Source organism: Scyliorhinus canicula, chromosome 30 (genome assembly GCF_902713615.1).
Source record: "Scyliorhinus canicula chromosome 30, sScyCan1.1, whole genome shotgun sequence".
Classification (NCBI taxonomy): domain Eukaryota; kingdom Metazoa; phylum Chordata; class Chondrichthyes; order Carcharhiniformes; family Scyliorhinidae; genus Scyliorhinus; species Scyliorhinus canicula.
The window spans coordinates 10,410,843-10,432,720 of record NC_052175.1 but is presented as its reverse complement, the minus strand read 5'-3'; the positions used below and the strand labels follow the sequence as shown (position 1 = coordinate 10,432,720).

The following is a 21,878-nucleotide window of genomic DNA, read 5'->3' as shown; positions in this document are numbered from 1 at the left end:
TTGTTACACTCACTTATTAATGTCACACAGGATGAGAATTGTTACACTCACTGTTATTACTGTAACACAGGATGAGAATTGTTATACTCACTGTTATTATTGTAACGCGGGATGAAAATTGTTACACTCACTTTTATTACTGTAACAAAGTAGGAGAATTTTTACACTCACTGGTATTACTGTGACACAGGATGAGAATTGTTACACTCACTGTTATTACTGTGACAAAAGAGGAGATTTTTTACACTCACTGGCATTACTGTGACACAGGATGAGAATTGTTACACACACTGTTGTTAGTGTAACATAGGATGATAATTGTTACACTCACTGTTATTACTGTAACACAGGAGGAGCTGTGTTACACTCACTTATTAATGTCACACAGGATGAGAATTGTTACGCTCACTGTTATTACTGTAACACAGGATGAAAATTGTTATACTCACTGTTATTACTGCAACACAGGATGAAAATTGTTACACTCACATTTATTACTGTAACAAAGTAGGAGAATTTTTACACTCACTGGTATTACTGTGACACTGGATGAGAAATGTTACAGTCACTGTTATTACTGTGACACAGGATGAGAATTGTTTCATTCATTGTTATTTCTGTAACATAGGATGAGAATTGTTGCACTCACTGTTATTACTGTAACACAGGATGAGAAGTGTTACACGTACGGTTATTACTGTAACAAAGTAGGTGCATTTTTACACTCACTGGTATTACTGTGACACAGGATGAGAATTGTTACACCCACTGTTATTAGTGTAACATTGGATGAGAATTGTTACACTCGCTGTTATTACTGTAACATAAGAGTAGAAGTGTTACAATCACTTACTAATGGCATACAGGATGAGGATTGCTACACTCACTGTTGTTAATGTTACCCATGATGAGAATTGTTACATTCACTTTTATTACTGTAACACGGGATGAGACGTGTTACACTCACTGTTATTACTGGGACCCAGGGTGACAGTGGTTACACTTACTTTTATTACTGTCAAACACAATCACAATTGTTACACTCACACTGTTACCACTATAACACCCATGTCGATACAGAATGTCCATGTTAATTCAGACTGTACTCCTCATGCTTATACCGAATGTGCAGACGGCATCCTGCTCCTTTTGGGTCACAAAGTGACACCCTGTATTAATTGATGACCCTCTGTCGTTCCGCACTCTCCCCTCGGCGAACAGTTAAAAGGTCAAATAATTTAGGAATGCTTGATAAAGTAAATGCTAGTGGTCCGTACGGGGATCGAACCCGAGACCTTTGCGTTTTTAGCACCACGCTCTAACCAACTGAGCTAACCGGCCCGATTAGACATCACCGAAAGAGCTGTAACATTAGTATAACATAGGATGATTACTGTTAAACTCAGTGTTGTGACACAGGAGGAGCCGTGTTACACTCACTTATTAATGTCACACAGGATGAGAATTGTTACGCTCACTATTATTACTGTAACAAAGGAGGAGAATATTTACACTCACCGGTGTTACTGTGACACAGGATGAGAATTGTTACACTCACTTTTATTACTGTGATACAGGATGGGAATTGTAACACTCATTGTTATTACTGTAACATCGGATGAGAATTGTTACACTCACTGTTATTACTGTAACACAGGATGAGAAGTGTTACACTCACTGTTATTACTGTAACACAGGATGAGACCTGTTACACTCACTGTTATTACTGTAACACAGGATGAGAAGTGTTACACTCACTGTTCTAACTGTAACAAAGGAGGAGAATTATTACACTCACTGTTATTAGTGTAACATAGTAAGAAGTCTTACAACACCAGGTTAAAGTCCAACAGGTTTGTTTCAAACACGAGCTTTCGGAGCACGGCTCCTTCTTCAGGTGAATGGGGTCTGCTTTTTTGCATCTTTGTAGAAACTGAATGTCAGTGTCTATATGCGCGATCTTCCTGGAGATCCTCTCCACTTTGAGCCGGCAGTTTGCGGTGTCAATGGTAGCCATTCACCTGAAGAAGGAGCCGTGCTCCGAAAGCTCGTGTTTGAAACAAACCTGTTGGACTTTAACCTGGTGTTGTAAGACTTCTTACTGTGCTCACCCCAGTCCAACGCCGGCATCTCCACATCATAGTGTAACATAGATTGTGAATTTTACATTCACTGTTATTACTGTAGCATAAGAGGAGAATTTTTACACTCACTGGCATTACTGTGACACAGGATGAGAATTGTTACACACACTGTTATTAGTGTAACACAGGATGAAAATTGTTATACTCACTGTTATTACTGTAACACAGGATGAAAATTGTTACACTCACTTTTATTACTGTAACAAAGTAGGATAATTTTTACACTCACTGGTATTACTGTGACACTGGATGAGAAATGTTACACTCATTGTTATTACTGTAACATAGGATGAGAATTGTTGCACTCACTGTTATTACTGTAACACAGTATGAGAATTGTTACACGCACGGTTATTACTGTAACAAAGTAGGTGAATTTTTACACTCACTGGTATTACTGTGACACAGGATGAGAATTGTTACACCCACTGTTATTAGTGTAACATTGGATGAGAATTGTTACACTCATTGTTATTACTGTAACATAGGATGAGAATTGTTACACTCAATTATTATTGTAACACAGGATGAGAATTGTTACGCTCACTGTTATTACTGTAACAAAGGAGGAGAATATTTACACTCACCGGTATTACTGTGACACAGGATGAGAATTGTTACACTCACTTATTAATGTCACACAGGATGAGAATTGTTACACTCACTGTTATTACTGTAACACAGGATGAGAATTGTTATACTCGCTGTTATTACTGTAACGCGGGATGAAAATTGTTACACTCACTTTTATTACTGTAACAAAGTAGCAGAATGTTTACACTCACTGGTATTACTGTGACACAGGATGAGAATTGCTACACTCACTGTTATTACTGTGACAAAAGAGGAGATTTTTTACACTCACTGGCATTACTGTGACACAGGATGAGAATTGTTACACACACTGTTATTAGTGTAACATAGGATGATTATTGTTACACTCACTGTTATTACTGTAACACAGAAGTAGCTGTGTTACACTCACTTATTAATGTCACACAGGATGAGAATTGTTATACTCACTGTTATTACTGTAACGCGGGATGAAAATTGTTACACTCACTTTTATTACTGTAACAAAGTAGGTGAATTTTTACACTCACTAGTATTATTGTCACACAGGATGAGAATTGTTACACTCACTGTTATTACTTTAAAATAGGATGAGAATTGTTCCACTCACTGTTATTACAGTAACACAGGATGAGACTTGTTACACTCACTGTTATTACTGTAATACAGGATTGGAATTGTTACACTCACTGTTATTACTGTAACAAATGAGGAGATTTTTTACACTCACTGGCATGAATGTGACACAGGATGAGAATTGTTACACTCACTGTTATTCGTGTAACTTTGGATGAGAATTGTTACACTCACTGTTGTTACCGTAACATGAGAGGAGAAGTGTTACAATCAATTACTAATGGCACACAGGATGAGGATTGTTACACTCACTGTTGTTAATGTTACCCATGATGAGAATTGTTACATTCACTTTTATTACTGTAACACGGGATGAGACGTGTTACACTCACTGTTATTACTGTAACACGGGATAAGACGTGCTACACTCACTGTTATTACTGGGACCCAGGGTGACAATGGTTACACTCACTTTTATTACTGTCAAACACAATCACAATTGTTACACTCACACTGTTCCCACTATAACACCCATGTCGATACAGAATGTCCATGTTAATTCAGACTGTACTCCTCATGCTTATTCCGAATGTGCAGACGGCATCCTGCTCCTTTTGGGTCACAAAGTGACACCCTGTATTAATTGATGCTCCTCTGTCGTTCCGCACTCTCCCCTCGGCGAACAGTTAAAAGGTCAAATAATTTAGGAATGCTTGATAAAATAAATGCTAGTGGCCCGTACGGGGATCGAACCCCAGACCTTGGTTTTATTAGCACCACGCTCTAACCAACTGAGCTAACCGGCCCGGCTAGATGTGACCGAAAGAGCTTTAAGACAGGATGAGAATTGTTACACTCACTGTAATTACTCTAACAAAGGAGGAGAATGTTTACACTCTGGCATTACTGTGACACAGGATGAGAATTGTTACACTCACTGTTATTACTGTAACATAGGATGAGAATTGTTACACTCACTGTTATTACTTTAACACAGGATGAGAAGTGTTACACTGACTGTTATTACAATAACACAACATGAGAGTTGTTACACTCACTGTTATTACTGTAACACACGATGAGAATTGGTACACTCACTGTCATTACTGTGACAAAAGAGGTGAATTTTTACACTCACTGGCATTACTTTGACACAGGATGAGAATTGTTACACACACTGTTGTTAGTATAACATAGGATGATTATTGTTAAACTCAGTGTTATGCCTGTAACACAGGAGGAGCCATGTTACACTCACTTATTAATGTCACACAGGATGAGAATTGTTACGCTCACTGTTATTACTGTAACAAAGGAGGAGAATATTTACACTCACCGGTATTACTGTGACACAGGATGATAATTGTTACACTCACTTTTATTACTGTGATACAGGATGGTAATTGTTACACTCATTGTTATTACTGTAACATAGGATGAGAATTGTTACACTCACTGTTATTACTGTAACACAGGATGAGAAGTGTTACACTCACTGTTATTACTGTAACACAGGATGAGACCTGTTACACTCATTGTTATTACTGTTACACAGGATGAAAAGTGTTACACTCACTGTTCTAACTGTAACAAAGGAGGAGAATTGTTACACTCACTGTTATTAGTGTAACATAGATTGGGAATTTTTTAGATTCACTGTTATTACTGTAGCATAAGAGGAGAATTTTTACACTCACTGGCATTACTGTGACACAGGATGAGAATTGTTACACACACTGGTATTAGTGTAACATAGGATGCTTATTGTTACACTCACTGTTATTACTGTAACACAGGAGGAGCTGTGTTACACTCACTTATTAATGTCACACAGGATGAGAATTGTTACACTCACTGTTATTACTGTAACGCGGGATGAAAATTGTTACACTCACTTTTATTACTGTAACAAAGTAGGAGAATTTTTACACTCACTGGTATTACTGTGACACAGGATGAGAATTGTTACACTCCCACTGTTATTACTGTGACAAAAGAGGAGATTTTTTACACTCACTGGCATTACTGTGACACAGGATGAGAATTGTTACACACACTGTTATTAGTGTAACATAGGATGATTATTGTTACACTCACTGTTATTACTGTAACACAGGAGGAGCTGTGTGACACTCACTTATTAATGTCACACAGGATGAGAATTGTTACGCTCACTGTTATTACTGTAACACAGGATGAAAATTGTTATACTCTCTGTTATTACTGTAACACAGGATGAAAATTGTTACACTCACTTTTATTACTGTAACAAAGTAGGAGAATTTTTACACTCACTGGTATTACTGTGACACTGGATGAGAAATGTTACAATCACGGTTATTACTGTGACACAGGATGAGAATTGTTTCACTCATTGTTATTACTGTAACATAGGATGAGAATTGTTGCACTCACTGTTATTACTGTAACACAGGATGAGAAGTGTTACACGCACGGTTATTACTGTAACAAAGTAGGTGAATTTTTACACTCACTGGTATTACTGTGACACAGGATGAGAATTGTTACACCCACTGTTATTAGTGTAACATTGGGTGAGAATTGTTACACTCACTGTTATTACTGTAACATAAGAGGAGAAGTGTTACAATCACTTACTAATGGCACACAGGATGAGGATTGTTACACTCACTGTTGTTAATGTTACCCATGATGAGAATTGTTACATTCACTTTTATTACTTTAACACGGGATGAGACGTGTTACACTCACTGTTATTACTGGGACCCAGGGTGAGAATGGTTACACTCACTTTTATTACTGTCAAACACAATCACAATTGTTACACTCACACTGTTACCACTTTCACACCCATGTCGATACAGAATGTCCATGTTAATTCAGACTGTGCTCCTCATGCTTATACCGGATGTGCAGACGGCATCCTGCTCCTTTTGGGTCACAAAGTGACACCCTGTATAAATTGATGACCCTCTGTCGTTCGGCATTCTCCCCTCGGCGAACAGTTAAAAGGTCAAATAATTTAGGAATGCTTGATAAAGTAAATGCTAGTGGCCCGTACGGGGATCGAACCCGAGACCTTGGCATTATGAGCACCACGCTCTAACCAACTGAGCTAACCTGCCCGGCTAGATGTTACCGAAAGAGCTGTAACACAGGATGAGAAGTGTTACACTCACTGTCATTACTCTAACAAAGGAGGAGAATGTTTCCACTCTGGCATTACTGTGACACAGGATGACAATTGTTACACTCACTGTTATTACTGTAACATAGGATGAGAATTGTTACACTCACTGTTATTACTTTAACACAGGATGAGAAGTGTTACACTGACTGTTATTACAATAACACAACATGAGAGTTGTTACACTCACTGTTATTACTGTAACACACGATGAGAATTGTTACCCTCACTGTCATTACTGTGACAAAAGAGGAGAATTTTTACACTCACTGGCATTACTTTGACACAGGATGAGAATTGTTACACACACTGTTGTTAGTATAACATAGGATGATTATTGTTAAACTCAGTGTTATGCCTGTTACACAGGAGGAGCCGTGTTACACTCACTTATTAATGTCACACAGGATGAGAATTGTTACGCTCACTGTTATTACTGTAACAAAGGAGGAGAATATTTACACTACCGGTATTACTGTGACACAGGATGAGAATTATTACACTCACTTTTATTACTGTGATACAGGATGGGAATTGTTACACATTGTTATTACTGTAACATAGGATAATAATTGTTACACTCACTGTTTAATACTGTAACACAGGATGAGAAGTGTTACACTCACTGTTATTACTGTAATACAGGATGAGAAGTGTTACACTCACTGTTATTACTTTAACACAGGATGAGAAGTGTTACACTGACTATTATTACGATAACACAGCATGAGAGTTGTTACATTCACTGTTATTACTGTAACACAGGATGAGAATTGTTACACTCACTGTCATTACTGTGACAAAAGAGGAGAATTTTTACAGTCACTGGCATTACTTTGACACAGGCTGAGAATTGTTACACACACTGTTGTTAGTATAACATTGGATGATTATTGTTAAACTCAGTGTTATGCCTGTTACACAGGAGGAGCCGTGTTACATTCACTTATTGATGTCACACAGGATGAGAATTGTTACGCTCACTGTTATTACTGTAACAAAGGAGGAGAATATTTACACTCACCGGTATTACTGTGACACAGGATGAGAATTGTTACACTCACTTTTATTACTGTGATACAGGATGGGAATTGTTACACTCATTGTTATTACTGTAACATAGGATGAGAATTGTTAAACTCACTGTTATTATTGTAACACAGGATGAGAAGTGTTACACTCACTGTTATTACTGTAACACAGGATGAGACCTGTTACACTCACTGTTATTACTGTAACACAGGAGGAGCTGTGTTACACTCACTTATTAATGTCACACAGGATGAGAATTGTTACGCTCACTGTTATTACTGTAACACAGGATGAAAATTGTTACACTCACTTTTATTACTGTAACAAAGTAGGAGAATTTTTACACTCACTGTTTAATACTGTAACACAGGATGAGAAGTGTTACACTCACTGTTATTACTGTAATACAGGATGAGAAGTGTTACACTCACTGTTATTACTTTAACACAGGATGAGAAGTGTTACACTGACTGCTATTACAATAACACAACATGAGAGTTGTTACATTCACTGTTATTACTGTAACACAGGATGTGAATTGTTACACTCACTGTAATTACTCTAACAAAGGAGGAGAATGTTTACACTCTGGCATTACTGTGACACAGGATGACAATTGTTACACTCACTGTTATTACTGTAACAAAGGAGGAGAATGTTTACACTCTGGCATTACTGTGACACAGGATGACAATTGTTACACTCACTGTTATTACTGTAACATAGGATGAGAATTGTTACACTCACTGTTATTACTTGAACACAGGAAGAGAAGTGTTACACTGACTGTTATTACAATAACACAACATGAGAGTTGTTACACTCACTGTTATTACTGTAACACACGATGAGAATTGTTACACTCACTGTCATTACTGTGACAAAAGAGGAGAATTTTTACACTCACTGGCATTACTTTGACACAGGATGAGAATTGTTACACACACTGTTGTTAGTATAACATAGGATGATTATTGTTAAACACAGTGTTATGCCTGTAACACAGGAGGAGCCGTGTTACACTCACTTATTAATGTCACACAGGATGAGAATTGTTACGCTCACTGTTATTACTGTAACAAAGGAGGAGAATATTTACACTACCGGTATTACTGTGACACAGGATGAGAATTGTTACACTCACTTTTATTACTGTGATACAGGATGGGAATTGTTACACTCATTGTTATTACTGTAACATAGGATAATAATTGTTACACTCACTGTTTAATACTGTAACACAGGATGAGAAGTGTTACACTCACTGTTATTACTGTAATACAGGATGAGAAGTGTTACACTCACTGTTATTACTTTAACACAGGATGAGAAGTGTTACACTGACTGTTATTACAATAACACAACATGAGAGTTGTTACATTCACTGTTATTACTGTAACACAGGATGTGAATTGTTACACTCACTGTCATTACTGTGACAAAAGAGGAGAATTTTTACAGTCACTGGCATTACTTTGACACAGGCTGAGAATTGTTACACACACTGTTGTTAGTATAACATTGGATGATTATTGTTAAACTCAGTGTTATGCCTGTTACACAGGAGGAGCCGTGTTACATTCACTTATTGATGTCACACAGGATGAGAATTGTTACGCTCACTGTTATTACTGTAACACAGGATGAAAATTGTTACACTCACTTTTATTACTGTAACAAAGTAGGAGAATTTTTACACTCACTGGTATTACTGTGACACTGGATGAGAAATGTTACACTCACTGTTATTACTGTAACACAGGATGAGAAGTGTTACACGCACGGTTATTACTGTAACAAAGTAGGTGAATTTTTACACTCACTGGTATTACTGTGACACAGGATGAGAATTGTTACACCCACTGTTATTAGTGAGAATGGTTACACTCACTTTTATTACTGTCAAACACAATTACAATTGTTACACTCACACTGTTACCACTATAACACCCATGTCGATACAGAATGTCCATGATAATTCAGACTGTACTCCTCATGCTTGCAAAGGATGAAAATTGTTATACTCACTGTTGTTACTTTAACACAAGATGAAAATTGTTACACTCACTTTTATTACTGTAACAAAGTAGGAGAATTTTTACACTCACTGGTATTACTGTGACACAGGATGAGAATTGTTACACTCACTGTTATTACTGTGACACAGGATGAGAATTGTTTCACTCATTGTTATTACTGTAACATAGGATGAGAATTGTTGAACTCACTGTTATTACTGTAACACAGGATGAGAATTGTTTCACTCATTGTTATTACTGTAACATAGGCTGAGAATTGTTGCACTCACTGTTATTACTGTAACACAGGATGAGAAGTGTTACACGCACGGTTATTACTGTAACAAAGTAGGTGAATTTTTACGCTCACTGGTAATACTGTGACACTGGATGAGAAATGTTACACTCACTGTTATTTCTGTGACACAGGATGAGAATTGTTTCACTCGTTGTTATTACTGTAACATAGGATGAGAATTGTTGCACTCACTGTTATTACTGTAACACAGGATGAGAAGTGTTACACGCACGGTTATTACTGTAACAAAGTAGGTGAATTTTTACACTCACTGGTATTACTGTGACACAGGATGAGAATTGTTACACCCAGTGTTATTAGTGTAACATTGGATGAGAATTGTTACACTCACTGTTATTACTGTAACAAATGAGGATAATTTTTACACTCACTGGCATGAATGTGACACAGGATGACAATTGTTACACTCACTGTTATTACTTTAACACAGGATGAGAAGTGTTACACTGACTGGTATTACAATAACAGAGGATGAGAAGTGTTACACTGACTGTTATTACAATAACACAACATGAGAGTTGTTACTCTCACTGTTATTTCTGTAACACAGGATGAGAATTTTTACACTCACTGTTATTACTGTGACGAAAGAGGAGAATTTTTACACTCACTGGCATTACTGTGGCAGAGGATGAGAATTGTTACACACACTGTTGTTAGTGTAACATAGGATGATTATTGTTACACTCACTGTTATTACTGTAACACAGGAGGAGAAGTGTTACAATCACTTACTAATGGCACACAGGATGAGGATCGTTACACTCACTGTTGTTAATGTTACCCATGATGAGAATTGTTACATTCACTTTTATTACTGTAACACGGGATGAGACGTGTTACACTCACTGTTATTTCTGGGACCCAGGGTGAGAATGGTTACACTCACTTTTATTACTGTCAAACACAATCACAATTGTTACACTCACACTGTTACCACTATAACACCCATGTCGACACAGAATGTCCATGTTAATTCAGACTGTACTCCTCATGCTTATACCGAATGTGCAGACAGCATCCTGCTCCTTTTGGGTCACAAAGTGACACCCTGTTTTAATTGATGACCCTCTGTCGTTCCGCACTCTCCCCTCGGCGAACAGTTAAAAGGTCAAATAATTTAGGAATGCTTGATGAAGTAAATGCTAGTGGCCCGTACGGGGATCGAACCCGAGACCTTTGCGTTATTAGCACCACGCTCTAACCAACTGAGCTAACCGGCCCGGCTTGATGTCACCGAAAGAGCTTTAAGACAGGATGAGAATTGTTACACTCACTGTAATTACTCTGACAAAGGAGGAGAATGTTTACACTCTGGCATTACTGTGACACAGGATGACAATTGTTACACTCACTGTTATTACTTTAACACAGGATGAGAAGTGTTACACTGACTGTTATTACAATAACAGAGGATGAGAAGTGTTACACTGACTGTTATTACAATAACACAACATGAGAGTTGTTACTCTCACTGTTATTACTGTAACACAGGATGAGAATTGTTACACTCACTGTTATTACTGTGACGAAAGAGGAGAATTTTTACACTCACTGGCATTACTGTGGCAGAGGATGAGAATTGTTACACACACTGTTGTTAGTGTAACATCGGATGATCATTGTTACACTCACTGTTATTACTGTAACACAGGAGGAGCTGTGTTACACTCACTTATTAATGTCACACAGGATGAGAATTGTTACGGTCACTGTTATTACTGTAACAAAGGATGAGAATTGTTACGCTCACTGTTATTACTGTAACACAGGATGAACATTGTTACACTCACTTTTATTACTGTAACAAAGTAGGAGAATTTTTACACTCACTGGTATTACTGTGACACTGGATGAGAATTGTTACACGCACAGTTATTACTGTGACACAGGATGAGAATTGTTTCACTCATTGTTATTACTGTAACATAGGATGAGAATTGTTGCACTCACTGTTATTACTGTAACAAAGTAGGTGAATTTTTACACTCACTGGTATTACTGTGACACAGGATGAGAATTGTTACACCCACTGTTATTAGTGAGAATGGTTACACTCACTTTTATTACTGTCAAACACAATCACAATTGTTACACTCACACTGTTACCACTATAACACCCATGTCGATACAGAATGTCCATGTTAATTCAGACTGTACTCCTCATGCTTGCAAAGGATGAAAATTGTTATACTCACTGTTATTACTGTAACACAAGATGAGAATTGTTTCACTCATTGTTATTACTGTAACATAGGATGAGAATTGTTGCACTCACTGTTATTACTGTAACAATGTAGGAGAATTTTTACACTCACTGGTATTACTGTGACACTGGATGAGAAATGTTACACTCACTGTTATTACTGTGACACAGGATGAGAATTGTTTCACTCATTGTTATTACTGTAACATAGGATGAGAATTGTTGCACTCACTGTTATTACTGTAACAAAGTATGTGAATTTTTACACTCACTGGTATTACTGTGACACAGGATGAGAATTGTTACACCCACTGTTATTAGTGAGAATGGTTACACTCACTTTTATTACTGTCAAACACAATCACATTTGTTACACTCACACTGTTACCACTATAACACCCATGTCGATACAGAATGTCCATGTTAATTCAGACTGTACTCCTCATGCTTGCAAAGGATGAAAATTGTTATACTCACTGTTATTACTGTAACACAAGATGAAAATTGTTACACTCTCTGTTATTACTGTAACATAGGATGAGAATTGTTACACTCACTGTTATTACTTTAACACAGGATGCGAAGTGTTACACTGACTGTTATTACAATAACAGAGGATGAGATGTGTTACACTGACTGTTATTACAATAACACAACATGAGAGTTGTTACTCTCACTGTTATTACTGTAACACAGGATGAGAATTGTTACACTCACTGTTATTACTGTGACACAGGATGAGAATTGTTACACTCACTGTTATTACTGTGACGAAAGAGGAGAATTTTTACACTCACTGGCATTACTGTGGCAGAGGATGAGAATTGTTACACACACTGTTGTTAGTGTAACATAGGATGATTATTGTTACACTCACTGTTATTACTGTAACACAGGAGGAGCTGTGTTACACTCACTTATTAATGTCACACAGGATGAGAATTGTTACGCTCAGTTATTACTGTAACACAGGATGAAAATTGTTACACTCGCTTTTATTACTGTAACAAAGTAGGAGAATTTTTACACTCACTGGTATTACTGTGACACTGGATGAGAAATGTTACACTCACTGTTATTACTGTGACACAGGATGAGAATTGTTTCACTCATTGTTATTACTGTAACATAGGATGAGAATTGTTGCACTCACTGTTATTACTGTAGCACAGGATGAGAAGTGTTACACGCACGGTTATTACTGTAACAAAGTAGGTGAATGTTTACACTCACTGGCATTACTGTGACACAGGATGAGAATTGTTACACCCACTGTTATTAGTGTAACATTGGATGAGAATTGTTACACTCACTGTTATTACTGTAACATAAGAGGAGAAGTGTTACAATCACTTACTAATGGCACACAGGATGAGGATTGTTACACTCACTGTTGTTAATGTTACCCATGATGAGAATTGTTACATTCACTTTTATTACTGTAACACGGGATGAGACGTGTTCCACTCACTGTTATTACTGGGACCCAGGGTGAGAATGGTTACACTCACTTTTATTACTGTCAAACACAATCACAATTGTTACACTCACACTGTTTCCACTTTCACACCCATGTCGATACAGAATGTCCATGTTAATTCAGACTGTGCTCCTCATGCTTATACCGGATGTGCAGACGGCATCCTGCTCCTTTTGGGTCACAAAGTGACACCCTGTATTAATTGATGACCCTCTTTCGTTCGGCACTCTCCCCTCGGCGAACAGTTAAAAGGTCAAATAATTTAGGAATGCTTGATAAAGTAAATGCTAGTGGTCCGTACGGGGATCGAACCCGAGACCTTGGCATTATTAGCACCACGCTCTAACCAACTGAGCTAACCGGCCCGGCTAGATGTCACCGAAAGAGCTTTAACACAGGATGAGAATTGTTACACTCACTGTAATTATTCTAACAAAGGAGGAGAATGTTTACACTCTGGCATTACTGTGACACAGGATGACAATTGTTACACTCACTGTTATTACTGTAACACAGGATGAGAATTGTTATACTCACTGTTATTACTGTAACGCGGGATGAAAATTGTTACACTAACTTTTATTACTGTAACAAAGTAGGAGAATTTTTGCACTCACTGGTATTATTATGACACTGGATGGGTATTGTTACACTCACTGTTATTACTGTGACAAAAGAGGTGATTTTTTACACTCACTGGCATTACTGTGACACAGGATGAGAATTGTTACACCCACTGTTATTAGTGTAACATTGGATGAGAATTGTTACACTCACTGTTATTACTGTAACATAAGAGGAGAAGTGTTACAATCACTTACTAATGGCACACAGGATGAGGATTGTTACACTCACTGTTGTTAATGTTACCCATGATGAGAATTGTTACATTCACTTTTATTACTGTAACACGGGATGAGACGTGTTCCACTCACTGTTATTACTGGGACCCAGGGTGAGAATGGTTACACTCACTTTTATTACTGTCAAACACAATCACAATTGTTACACTCACACTGTTTCCACTTTCACACCCATGTCGATACAGAATGTCCATGTTAATTCAGACTGTGCTCCTCATGCTTATACCGGATGTGCAGACGGCATCCTGCTCCTTTTGGGTCACAAAGTGACACCCTGTATTAATTGATGACCCTCTTTCGTTCGGCACTCTCCCCTCGGCGAACAGTTAAAAGGTCAAATAATTTAGGAATGCTTGATAAAGTAAATGCTAGTGGTCCGTACGGGGATCGAACCCGAGACCTTGGCATTATTAGCACCACGCTCTAACCAACTGAGCTAACCGGCCCGGCTAGATGTCACCGAAAGAGCTTTAACACAGGATGAGAATTGTTACACTCACTGTAATTATTCTAACAAAGGAGGAGAATGTTTACACTCTGGCATTACTGTGACACAGGATGACAATTGTTACACTCACTGTTATTACTGTAACACAGGATGAGAATTGTTATACTCACTGTTATTACTGTAACGCGGGATGAAAATTGTTACACTAACTTTTATTACTGTAACAAAGTAGGAGAATTTTTGCACTCACTGGTATTATTATGACACTGGATGGGTATTGTTACACTCACTGTTATTACTGTGACAAAAGAGGTGATTTTTTACACTCACTGGCATTACTGTGACACTGGATGAGAATTGTTACACACACTGTTATTAGTGTAACATAGGATGATTATTGTTACACTCACTGTTATTACTGTAACACAGAAGGAGCTGTGTTACACTCACTTATTAATGTCATACAGGATGAGAATTGTTATACTCACTGTTATTACTGTAACACAGGATGAAAATTGTTACACTCACTTTTATTACTGTAACAAAGTAGGTGAATTTTTACACTCACTGGTATTATTGTGACACAGGATGAGAAATGTTACATTCACTGTTATTACTGTAACACAGGATGATGATTGTTACATTCACTGTTATTACTGTAACACAGGATGAGACGTTTACACTCACTGTTATTACTTAGCACAGGATGATAATTATTTCACTCACTGTTATTACTGTAACACAGGACGAGAATTGTTACACTCACTGTTATTACTGTAACACAGGATGAGAATTGTTACGTTTACTGTTATTACTGTAACAAAGGATCAGAATTGTTACACTCACTGTTATTATTGTAACACAGGATGAAAATTGTTACACTCACTGTTATTACTGTAACAAAGTAGTCGAATTTTTACACTCACTGGTATTACTGTGACATAGGATGAGAACTGTTACACTCACTGGTATTACTGTGACACAGGATGAGAATTGTTACACTCACTGTTATTACTGTGACACAAGATGAGGATTGTTACATTCACTGTTATTACTGTAACACAGGATGAGACGTTTACACTCACTGGTATTACTGTGACACAGGATGAGAATTGTTACACTCACTGTTGTTACTGTAGCATAGGATGAGAATTGTTACACTCACTGTCATTACTGTAACACAGGATGAGAATTGTTACACACACTGTTATGACTGTAACACAGGATGAAAATTGTTACACTCACTGTTATTACTGTAACAAAGTAGTCGAATTTTTACACTCACTGGTATTACTGTGACACAGGATGAGAACTGTTACACTCACTGGTATTACTGTGACACAGGATGAGAATTGTTACACTCACTGTTATTACTGTGACACAGGATGAGAATTGTTACACTCACTGTTATTACTGTAGCACAGGATGAGAATTGTTACACACACTGTTATGACTGTAACACAGTATGAAAATTGTTACACTCACTGTTATTACTGTAACAAAGTAGTCGAATTTTTACACTCACTGGTATTACTGTGACACAGGATGAGAACTGTTACACTCACTGTTATTACTGTGACACAGGATGAGAATTGTTACACTTACTGTTATTACTGTAGCATAGGATGAGAATTGTTACACTCACTGTCATTACTGTAACACAGGATGAGAATTGTTACACTCACTGTTGTTACTGCAACACAGGATGAGGATTGTTACACTGACCGTTATTAATGTAACACAGGATGAGAATTATTACACTCACTGTTATTACTGTAACACAGGATGAGACGTTTACACTCACTGTTATTACTGTAACACAGGATGAGAATTTTTACACTCACTATTGTTACTGTAACAGAGGATGAGAATTGTTACGCTCCGTGTTATTACTGTCAATCTGGATGTGAATTGTTACACTCACTATTGTTACTGTAACACAGGATGAGAATTTTTACACTCACTGTTAATACTGTAACACAGGATGAGAATTTGTACACTCACTGTTATTACTGTAACACAGGTTGGGAATTGATACGCACACTGTTATTACTGTAACACCGGATCAGAATTGTTACACTCACCTTTATTACTGCAACACAGCATGAGGATTGTTACACTCTCTGTTATTACTGTCACACAGCATGAGAAGTGTTACACACACTGTTATTACTGCAACACAGGATGAGGATTGTTGCACTCTCTGTTATTACTGTAACACAGGATGATAGAACATAGAACATAGAACGATACAGCGCAGTACAGTCCCTTCGGCCCTCGATGTTTCACCGACATGGAAAAAAAAACTAAAGGCCATCTAACCTACACTATGCCCTTATCATCCATATGCTTATCCAATAAACTTTTAAATGCCCTCAATGTTGGCGAGTTCACTACTGTTGCAGGTAGGGCATTCCATGGCCTCACCACTCTTTGCGTAAAAAACCCACCTCTGACCTCTGTCCTATATCTATTACCCCTCAATTTAAGGCTATGTCCCCTCGTGCTAGCCACCTCCATCCGCGGGAGAAGGCTCTCGCTGTCCACCCGATCTAACCCTCTGATCATTTTGTATGCCTCTATTAAGTCACCTCTTAACCTTCTTCTCTCTAACGAAAACAACCTCAAGTCCATCAGCCTTTCCTCATAAGATTTTCCCTCCATACCAGGCAACATCCTGGTAAATCTCCTCTGCACCCGTTCCAAGGCTTCCACGTCCTTCCTATAATGAGGCGACCAGAACTGTACGCAATACTCCAAATGCGGCCGTACTAGAGTTTTGTACAACTGCAACATGACCTCATGGCTCCGGAACTCAATCCCTCTACCAATAAAGGCCAACACACCATAGGCCTTCTTCACAACCCTATCAACCTGGGTGGCAACTTTCAGGGATCTATGTACATGGACACCGAGATCCCTCTGCTCATCCACACTACCAAGAATTTTACCATTAGCCAAATATTCCGCATTCCTGTTATTCTTTCCAAAGTGAATCACCTCACACTTCTCCACATTAAACTCCATTTGCCACCTCTCAGCCCAGCTCTGCAGCTTATCTATGTCACTCTGTAACCTGCAACATCCTTCCACACTGTCTACAACTCCACCGACTTTAGTGTCGTCTGCAAATTTACTCACCCATCCTTCTGCGCCCTCCTCTAGGTCATTTATAAAAATGACAAACAGCAACGGCCCCAGAACAGATCCTTGTGGTACGCCACTCGTAACTGAACTCCATTCTGAACATTTCCCATCAACTACCACTCTCTGTCTTCTTTCAACTAGCCAATTTCTGATCCACATCTCTAAATCACCCTCAATCCCCAGCCTCCGTATTTTCTGCAATAGCCGACCGTGGGGCACCTTATCAAACGCTTTACTGAAATCCATATACACCACATCAACTGCTCTACCCTCGTCTACCTGTTCAGTCACCTTTTCAAAGAACTCGATAAGGTTTGTGAGGCATGACCTACCCTTCAGAAAACCATGCTGACTATCCCTAATCATATTATTCCTATCTAGATGATTATAAATCGTATCTTTTATAATCCTCTCCAAGACCTTACCCACCACAGACGTTAGGCTCACCGGCCTATAGTTACCGGGGTTATCTCTACTCCCCTTCTTGAACAAAGGGACCACATTTGCTATCCTCCAGTCCTCTGGCACTATTCCTGTAGCCAATGATGACCTAAAAATCAAAGCCAAAGGCTCAGCAATCTCTTCCCTGGCTTCCCAGAGAATCCTAGGATAAATCCCATCCGGCCCCGGGGACTTATCTATTTTCACCTTGTCCAGAATTGCCAACACTTCTTCCCTACGCACCTCAATGCCATCTATTCTAATAGCCTGGGTCTCAGCATTCTCCTCCACAATATTATCTTTTTCTTGAGTGAATACTGACGAAAAGTATTCATTTAGTATCTCGCTTATCTCCTCAGCCTCCACACACAACTTCCCACCACTGTCCTTGACTGGCCCTACTCTTACCCTAGTCATTCTTTTATTCCTGACATACCTATAGAAAGCTTTTGGGTTTTCCTTGATCCTACCTGCCAAAGACTTCTCATGTCCCCTCCTTGCTCGTCTCAGCTCTCTCTTTAGATCCTTCCTCGCTTCCTTGTAACTATCAGACGCCCCAACTGAAACTTTATGCCTCATCTTCACATAGGCCTCCTTCTTCCTCTTAACAAGAGATTCCACTTCTTTGGTAAACCACGGTTCCCTCGCTCGACCCCTTCCTCCCTGCCTGACTGGTACGTACTTATCAAGAACATGCAATAGCTGTTCCTTGAACAAGCTCCACATATCCAGTGTGCCCAACCCTTGCAGCCTACTTCTCCAACCAACACATCCTAAGTCATATCTAATGGCATCATAATTGCCCTTCCCCCAGCTATTACTCTTGCCCTGCGGGGTATACTTATCCCTTTCCATCACTAACGTAAAGGTCACCGAATTGTGGTCACTGTTTCCAAAGTGCTCACCTACCTCCAGATCTAACACCTGGCCTGGTTCATTACCCAAAACCAAATCCAATGTGGCCTCGCCTCTTGTTGGCCTGTCAACATATTGTGTCAGGAAACCCTCCTGCACACATTGTACAAAGAATGACCCATCTAATGTACTCGAACTATATCTTTTCCAGTCAATATTTGGAAAGTTAAAGTCTCCCATAACAACTACCCTGTTACTTTCGCTCTTTTCCAGAATCATCTTCGCCATCCTTTCCTCTACATCCCTAGAACTATTAGGTGGCCTATAGAAAACTCCCAACAGGGTGACCTCTCCTTTCCTGTTTCTAACCTCAGCCCATACTACCTCAGAAGAAGAGTCCCCATCTAGCATCCTTTCCTTTTGAGGGGCAGCAGGGTAGCATGGTGGTTAGCATAAATGCTTCACAGCTCCAGGGTCCCAGGTTCGATTCCCGGCTGGGTCACTGTCTGTGTGGAGTCTGCACGTCCTCCCCCTGTGTGCGTGGGTTTCCTCCGGGTGCTCCGGTTTCCTCCCACAGTCCAAAGATGTGTGGGTTAGGTGGATTGGCCATGCTAAATTGCCCGTAGTGTCCTAATAAAAAAAAAGTTAGGTTAAGGGGGGGGGTTGTTGGATTACGGGTATAGGGTGGATACGTGGGTTTGAGTAGGGTGATCATGGCTCGGCACAACATTGAGGGCCGAAGGGCCTGTTCTGTGCTGTACTGTTCTATGTTCTATATTTCTGTGAAACGCACCAAGACCCACATGTTCTTATCAGACAATTTACAATATGCAGGGACCCCACACGAATGTCAGATAATTGCAGCCACACACCCCACAGGACCCTTTGCTCCCAAAAGTTCCCAAGACACAGGGGACACAGTAATTATCTCTGTAGATGGCTCCTCCACTGTTGAGGATGGAGTAAGATGAACAGGATGCGGGATTTACATGGAGGGCTCACAGCAACGCCCACTAGAAGAGGTTTCTTTACAATTACCCGGCCTCTTGGGTTTGCGGGCAGCCGAACTGCCAGCCAGAGCGATGTAATTGAACACCCACACTCATTTCCAACGCCAGGGGACATAAACACCGACAGCGTGTATGTCTGCATTAGTCCAATTGAATTTGTTCCCCTATGGGAATCTCGAGGTTTTGTATCGGCCGACGGAAAACCCCTGCCATCTTCCCCTATCCTGAAACATATTCTTAAGAAAGCCACCGGCCACACACACACGGGACCTTTAAAGAAAATAGCCATCACCACACGTCACCCCCCCAAACCCTCCCCCCCCCCACCCCCGGGAATCGCAAGGTCGACGCCATAGCTAAAGCTGGATCAAGCACTGATCACTTCTGGCAATCCCCCTGAGTGTGAACAGATACATTCAATCCTGGTCTCCCTAACCAATATTGAGGTTTTACTTCAGGCACAGAAAGCAAATGACTTCCTTAATCAGATACTGAACGCCACAACCCCAGCCCCGATGATAAATGGAAGGACACACTCACAATACAGGTCGGAATAGTGTTCAAGGACGGGACTTATGTGGTCCCCACCCAAGACAGAAACCAGTTAAATTACGACTTCCATGACGGACACCGACATCAGGGAATGGACACAACCATTGCCCTTTTACGACCCCTGTGCTGGAGGCCCGAATTAAAAAGCGATGTCACACATTATGTAGAAAATTGCCTTAGTTGAGCCAAGAACAATCATGAACATTATGCAACGAAGGGACAATTAGTTAACACCCGACCTGTGGAAGGGCCCTGGAAAAATCTGAAAATTGAATCCATTGGTCCCCTCTCGCCACCCTGCAGAAATGGTTTCAAGTACGTGCTAGTCGTCATCGACCCATTCACAAAATAGTTCGAAGCATTCCCCACACGTTCAAACACGGCAAAGGCCACCAAAATAAATGACCCAACAGATCATTACATGCTGGGGTCTTCCACGCAGCCTTGATTCGGATCAAGGTACCAACTTCACCAGCAGAGTATTGCAAAATGTTAAGACCATTTTCGGTATCAATCAAAAAATCCACATAGCCGATAACTCCAGTCCAGCTGCATAGTAGAACGCTTGAACCACACTTTAACAAACGACCATCAGGAAGATGGTCCGGCAGAACAGTTCCACTTGGGACACGGTACTACCCTTTGCTCTCATGAATATCAAGAACTCAGTTTTCCGTTCCACAGGTTTCACCCCCACAGCCTTATGGCAGGAAGACCCGAGTAAGGCATTGGACATTTATTAGGGCTCGGTTTGGCCAATCCCGCAGTAACTGCCCCCACCCACGAAAAAGCGGTCCAAGAGGTCACAGAAAACATTAAAGCGGCACAAAACACTGCTGCTGTCCGACAAGGCGCTAGGAAAAAGCAGAGTGAAGCTAACTTTCAAAAAAAGGGTCACGCATAGAGTAAAAGTCGGCCAGAAAGTTATAAATTTGGGTACAACCCCAGCTCGTTTCCAGCCCCTCTATTCACAGGCGCCTACTCCATTTCTGACAATGTATGCCCCTCTCTTTACAAGCTCAAACTCTACGCAACACAACGTAGC

At 39.6% G+C, this 21,878-nt stretch overlaps 5 non-coding genes across 5 annotated transcripts; all 5 read right to left on the bottom strand.

Annotated features, from left to right (window-relative positions):
• Positions 1-1,267: 1,267 nt before the first annotated feature.
• On the bottom strand, positions 1,268-1,341 carry trnaf-aaa. The gene has a single exon. It is a non-coding gene; the product is annotated as a tRNA-Phe (tRNA).
• Positions 1,342-6,326: 4,985 nt separating this feature from the next.
• trnam-cau lies at positions 6,327-6,400 on the bottom strand. Its single transcript has one exon. It is a non-coding gene; the product is annotated as a tRNA-Met (tRNA).
• Positions 6,401-10,980: 4,580 nt separating this feature from the next.
• Positions 10,981-11,054, bottom strand: trnai-aau. Its single transcript has one exon. It is a non-coding gene; the product is annotated as a tRNA-Ile (tRNA).
• Positions 11,055-13,808: 2,754 nt separating this feature from the next.
• Positions 13,809-13,882, bottom strand: trnai-aau. The gene has a single exon. It is a non-coding gene; the product is annotated as a tRNA-Ile (tRNA).
• Positions 13,883-14,752: 870 nt separating this feature from the next.
• Positions 14,753-14,826, bottom strand: trnai-aau. The gene has a single exon. It is a non-coding gene; the product is annotated as a tRNA-Ile (tRNA).
• Positions 14,827-21,878: the final 7,052 nt, after the last annotated feature.